A 7,186-nucleotide genomic window follows, 5' to 3' on the forward strand; every position below is an offset into this window, starting at 1 on the left:
ACAAGACATCACAGGACACACAAGTGGGCAAGTAGGGACACACACACACACACACACACACACACACACACACGCACACACACACACACGCACACGCACATACAAACAACAAATCACACACACATCCAGATGGTGACAGAAACACAATAATATACACACAGCCGCACACACACACACACACACACACACACACTCGATTCATGTACAAAAAGAGAGTGGGAGAGAGGTGGTAGACTGTTGTGAGGACAATGTTTTACTCTGACAAAGCCTCAGTCTATACTGTACATCGCACTACATCACCACAACTTTGTGCTGTGGAGTGAGTTGAAATGAGGATACAGACTTCAAAGACTGTACTGAATATATTTCTTGCTACTTTCGTGTTTTTTAACTTGTTTTTCTTGTAGCTCACTTACATCATTTAACAACACCAAAACAATGAAAACATTTAATTTTGTCAGTTTATTGTATGTATTGAAAGTAAAGTACAAACCAACTGACAGCATATCATTTGCTATGATTTGTTAGTATATGTTGTTTGCACTAAAATTAGATATGCCCATAACTCTAACATACACCATATGAATGTTGAGTTGATTAATTCAATGATCAGTAGATCTATAACATCAGAAAACTCAATTGCTACCATTAATGACACCCCTCACGCAAATCAATAATGCAAAACCCTTCAGCTGTCTGGCTAATGTATCTCATTTACTGTATCAACAAATTAGCCTACATGAGAAGCCAGAAGGAAAAAGATCTTCTGTTGGTGAAAGAGTGTCTAAAGATTGCATTATCAATCCTCTAAATAAGTCTGTGGGGTTCAGAGTGCTTTTACATTTACATGTAGGATAAAGCATGGTGCCTTTGCTTACTTCATGTACTATATGCTGAAATATTAGCACCGTTTCTAAGGGAGAGACGGATGATTTTGGTGCCCATTTATTTGTCACGCATTGAACTGGATATTACATGCACTTCAAATATTTGTTGTTTTGCAGCATAGCATGTCTAATTGCAATATAAGGTGCGATACAAGTGGTATTCATCATTTGCCAACCGTGGATACAACTAGTGAAAAATATCCATAACAGTTCATGGTCATAATACTGTTTGACATTACTGGTTATGTAATGCATCAGTAAACCATGCGTGTTCTTGCAAGTATATGTATGCATTACATTTTTTTATGAGTGGTTTCGTAATCCACTGTATATATGGTGGTCACAGAAGATGCAGACAAATCTTATTTACAAAATGTGACTGATTGAAATGTGCATCATTAGCAGAAGGATTGAGAACTATGACGCTTTGACAGCTTTATTATCTACAATTATTTGTTTCCTAGAAAAAAAAGAAAGATTAACCTAAAAGGAGGGTTTGGATTGGTCAGGAGAGAAAAAAAAAGAAAACATTGAAATGTCATGTAGAAAAAGAAGAGAATAATAAGCAAGAGCAGAGAAAGAGCAAAAGAAAATAGAAGAAAATGTAAGTGTACAAAACGATAAGCAGCAACAGAGAAAAATCAGGTTGATTTTCAGCTGTGATTCTGCCTTTACGCATGCCTCAGGTCATTTAAATGATGTCTTATTGAAGTATGCTGCACCGTGAATGCAGGAGGCCATGCAAACAACGACCTTAACAAAATCACATTTGCCCAAAGCTAACCTTGGTAATTCACAGTCACAAAAGAAAAAAAGCCCACATGTAGGTGCAAACACTATTCTGGCTTCCCATGCTGTTTCTCTTCTCCATGAACTTTGTCTCTTTACACGACATCTTACATTGTGTGCTGATCCAAGGACAGCCATTCCATTTGACTTCTTTTCCTGCAGTAATTTTTCAAAGGTCAATTCCATCCTGACGATTTTGCTCAGTTTCTCTATCCCTTCACTTCTTCTGCCTACCCAATTGAAGGTATAATCATAAAACAATTAGCTTTATTTTCATTTAGAGGACTTACTTCGGTTTGAATGTTGGCTTAAACAGTTCTTATGTGAACACAGACGACTAGACAGAAGAAGAAAAAAGCAGCAGTTTTGTCTTGGCTCAATATAAATAGAGTGAAAAAAGTTTCTTTCAAAATGTAGCAGTTTAAATCTTGCAGCGATAAGCTTGTGGGACTATGGTAGAAATGAAAACAAATGTGTAATTGTGCCCACTTAGTCCACTGGTATAAACAAAAAAAATAATAACAATATAATAGTCTTTTTTTTCATAGATCTAACTTATCCTCTCAATTTTCCATTGCTCACTTTCTTTAGTGTATTCCCTCCTTAACAAGAGTGTTTGTTGAAGCAATATCGACAACAAGAGGAACACATTAGCACTTAAGAGACAGCGGCCCACTGGGGATGTGTAAACAGTACCTCCATGATGCTCATCAATAAGGTGAATGAATTTGTATAGATGACCAAAAAAGACACGCGCACTCCAACCGGAAGACGCTAAAATCATTACCACCTACACCAGTTCTATTGATTGCGCATGTGGTTCAGTTGCGACACTGTGTGACAGGCCTGGACTCAAGTGGTAGGTGAAGGTGAAACTGCTGCATTTGGTTGTTCATACCCCACTGACCACGAACACATGAAATGGTATTCCCACTCCCCACAGTGTGTTTCTCCCCCGAGGGTCAACAACTGATGCTTTAACGTGTTTAGTCCAGCGAGATTCATGGGGACAGGAACAATGGGCGATGCCACCTCCCTATATATGTGCCCAGCCTTATTTGATGATTCACAGAGGCAGGGAGGTCACTGGCCTGGAGACACTGTTAATAGGAAGACACGCAAAAAGTGTAGGAGCGTAGAAATTTGTGTGTGCATGTGTGGATGAGTGGAGGAGTGTGAGTGCCTATGTTCACGCTCAGCTGGGGAGGGGGGCGTTTACATGAGGTTGCTTTGTAGAGCACATCATCTCTAATCTATCACTCAAGTCAAGCAGACAAGGAGAGCTCTCCGTGCTCGGTATCTCAAACAATAAGTAGCCTTTGCACATCAGCGGCCATCCTACACGGAAGTAGATGAATCGAAAAATCGTTGGCATCGTTCAACCTGCAATGATCTTTGCTAATTGTCGAGTCAAAGAATAAATATTTATTTCTTTGAACCTTGTTTTTAGTTTTTGTTACGTTCTACTTGGAAAAAACTGTATTAGCAAAGAGATGGTGAATGAATCACAGTCTGTAAACCGCGACAGTATGCAACCAAGTTCTAGGTGTACAAAAATGTGGTTTATTCAACAAGTACACCTACATTTTAATTCTTAAAATTCCAATTATTCACAAATGAATCCTCTTAAATGGTAAAACATAAACAACTTTCATGCTTAGCTGACTCTGTATTTTCATACCTCTTCCACACAGATGATAATAATAACTTATTGTAATGATTCCGGACACAAGATATCTAAACAGAGGGGAATTACACTTCCAATTTACAACATGTTAACCAGCTGTGCATGTGTGCTCCCTGTGCTGGTGCACACAGGCAATAAATGTGCCCATTCTGTGAGGCATGTTTGTATCAAACCTTGTCAAATCCAGTTGGATGAATTCAGAAATGCCAGCTAAAAACAAGGTTGGTTTTCCTGACACTTTCTGGGGTTATTTGGTTTCCAAAACATATAATACGTATAAAATGCACGGTCATGCTCAGATGCTGAGTGTACATCTCAGCATTCAGCCTGTTTTCATTGAATGTTGCACAAAAACATGCACACAAAAAAAACAAATAAACAAATGTATGTATGTAAATGTAAGTACATTTATAAGAATGTATAAGGACTGAAAGGCCTTTCAGAAATCAATATGCATTAAACTCAGAGTTTAGAGAACTTGAGAGAAGATAATATGACCTAATTGTCCTACTTTGACACATTAACATGTCAAGCTATAGACGTGCATAATGTAGCGACACCTGGGAACACAATCATGTAAAATGATCTAAATTATATATTACAAAACAGCTTCAACTGTATGTATTCAAACCTGCCTCCTAGTACTATATAGATGTAATTTCTAGGAGACTGGGTTCATATAGTAACATCAGAAACAATACCCTGATCAAACAACAAAATAAATCAATCACACACACACACTCTCATTAAAAATTCCAAATAATCTTTGCCAGGTAGTATTTATTGCAGGACTATTGTAATTGATTGCAGTATAGCTTTAAAGTGTTTATGTTATAAGGTTTCACCATATTAAATACTGAGAGCATACACCCAGTTGCCAATTTATTAGGTACACCTAATGCAGTCTAATAAAACAGCAAAAAATCCTCGCTTTAATGTTCAGTTTTTGTTTAAACTTTTCAAGAGAGATTTTGATTCAATGTTATGGTCATTTTGAAGGCTGTAGTTGGTGATGCTGATGAATCATTGGTGTTTGTATATTTAGTCTAACTTCTGTGATATAAATGTGTGGACAAAATATTAGACACACATCTCTGCATAAAGTAATAAAATCCAACTGCACCACAAACTACAACCTATACAACAACTTTAACACCTCTCGGAAAAGTTTCAAGTAAACTGAAGATTATGACCTACATGAAGGCAGGATGTGATGCGGGACTGTCTGCTTTAGTTATACCAAACAACTGGCAACCTACATCAATCTAGCGGAATACCTACAAAACAGCATCATGAGTGCTGCAATTATATTCAGAATGTGATGTATAATCAGAGTTATTCAACAGTTTAATATTCAACAGTGTCAAGTGACTCTGATGCAACATTTTACAGTAGAGTAGAAATGACACTTACAAGAATGACTTGACATCCAGGCCTCTGTTGCGGATCTGTTCGACCATGTGGTCCCAGCTGCCTGGATTTGACCTTGATCGGCCTGCCCCAACCCCTCTGTACCGGGAGGCTCCAGCCGGACTCCCCCGGACCCCCCGTGGGCCCCCACGGTGGCCCCCACCGCCTGGACCTGTGTGCAGTTGGCCCAGGCTCTGTGAGGTAACTGGGGGATCGTTAGGACCCGGAGGGGGCTGATGAGTGAGGGGCTGTTGGAGACTCTGCTGGCGGACCAGGGGCCGAGGGCGCACTACGGCTGAGGATGGGATGTGTTCCAGGGTAGAAGCAGATGAGAGGGAAGCGTCCCCGAAACTGAGCAGACACGTGGGAGCATCAGGAGAAAGATATGGATAAAACAAGGAAGACATCAGAGTTAGAGATAACATGAGAGACAAAAGACAAGGCAGGGAGTTTTAACAGTATTTAGCAAATGATGATAATGATAAGAAAAAAGGTAGGGAATTCGTGATCATGTTCATATATAAAAGGAAAGTGGAGAAGATAAAAATGGCAAAAAACATATATAGATACAGCAGAGATTGAAATGTGGGAACACAGTATTCACAGTGAATATCCAAGGGGAGAGAAGATCAAAAGAGAACAAACAACAAAGAAAATCTGTTAAAATTGGAGGAGAGGAGGGAGAGACAAAAGAACAGAGGTGTCAAAAAGCTGTATCTATTAAAACATCTATACAGGATTTTAAGCTTAACAGTGTATGAGTGGTGGACAGGCAGGCATGCAACGTGTAAACATTCATTTATATTCTCCAGTCTGGTGTCAAAACAAACCTCTGATTAAGTGGAATTAAATTCAAACAGAGGGTTAAAGTATCACTTTCACTTTATTGAGTCTCTGTTCTCCATCTGCAGCGCTAAATTGTTTCTGTATGTTACCTCTTTCCCTAATTAGCCTTGATCCACATCTACCCCTCTTGTTGCCTTGTTGCCTTTTGCTTCTTCTCTGCGTTCCTGTTTGCTCCTGCTATGCTCCCATATCCCACTTTTTCCTTTATCTTCTGGGCTCAACTGCTTTCCATCTCCTTTCTTCATTCATCTTTTCTTCACCCTTTGGTCCAGTCCTTATATCAATCTATCTCCACACCATCTCCAATCACCGTTCTGAAAGTCTGCTTTCTAATTACCGGTCTGCTACTCTTACAATCATGTAATAGTGCTTCACTCCTTATCCTCCCCTCAATCACTGCCCTCCCGGACCGTAAGCTTGTGCTAAACAGCTCTGTCTGGAGGTAATGCTGTGCAGGAGGATTTACTGCCTAGACTTAGGTTGTGTTAGCGGCGCTCTTCAGTATTAACTCGGCTCTAACTCTGCTGGAGAGCCAGGAGACAAGCCCCCTGAGGAGCCGAGCAGTGCTGGATGAAGTAAATATAAGATATATTCAGTTCATATACATGCACTCATGCATGCACGCTTGCTTTTATACACACACACTGACATATTGTTTAATTATATTTCCTGAGGTTAAGCTTTAATAAAAATGTTTATTTATTTGTGCATAAAATATTTTAATTAAATGAATGTGAATTTATGCATAAAAGTAGTTTGCATGGATTTCTGTTGAGCACAAGTATTTAAGTGATTTGAAGTGGCAGGAGTTATTTATCCAGGGCTTCAGAAGTAGAAGTCTCATTTATTTTCTGAGCATCATTCAGCAATTTTCACTTTCATAGCTTGGATGAAACACTCTTGATTGAATCATCAGTAAAACTAAAAAAGATGAGCTTTAAAAATATCTGGTTCTTTGATAAAAAAAAGTGAAAAGCAAAAGCCTGTGTACATAAAAACATGAGTAATTATTTTGATGAGAAAATCAAATCACAATAGTGAGCTGAAGCTAAAGAATACACTTTATAGAAACAGTTGAGAGTTTAACCCTTACATACTGTTTGGGTCAGATCCTAAAGTGGCCAAGAATATACAAAAATGGAAATATTTCAAAATGATTTATTTTTGGTGCAGCTGGTATAAATATTAAATAAAAATAATTTATTCAAAGGGTTTTTTAAGTCACCAGAGGGGGTCAAATCAAGGTAGATTGGTTACAGGGAATCTTGAAACAGTAAAACTATATGTTGGCGTTTTTGTGTACTTCTGTCATTGGGACAGTGGGGACAGAACTCAACAGGGACCTTGTCACGAGAACTGCCCATGTTCCCACCTTGTAGCTATATTTGTCAGAGTTCCCACCCAGGTGGGCATCTGCACCTTCAAACAGGCCCAAACAAGGTAACAAATAACACCCCTCAATAGCAGGGAAGCAACGTAGTGGTTGCCCAACATAGTCCTCCCTATAGGGGAGGGCAGCTTTTGTAGGACTATAAAAAGTACCTGAGCCCAAATTTCACTGGTTTGG

At 39.0% G+C, this 7,186-nt stretch overlaps 1 protein-coding gene across 1 annotated transcript in view; it reads right to left on the bottom strand.

Moving 5' to 3' along the window:
- syt7b (synaptotagmin VIIb) overlaps positions 1–7,186 on the bottom strand; it is a 58,499-nt gene that overhangs the window by 35,170 nt on the left and 16,143 nt on the right. The window lies entirely within an intron of this gene.

This window comes from Scomber scombrus, chromosome 1 (assembly GCF_963691925.1).
Source record: "Scomber scombrus chromosome 1, fScoSco1.1, whole genome shotgun sequence".
Classification (NCBI taxonomy): Eukaryota; Metazoa; Chordata; class Actinopteri; order Scombriformes; family Scombridae; genus Scomber; species Scomber scombrus.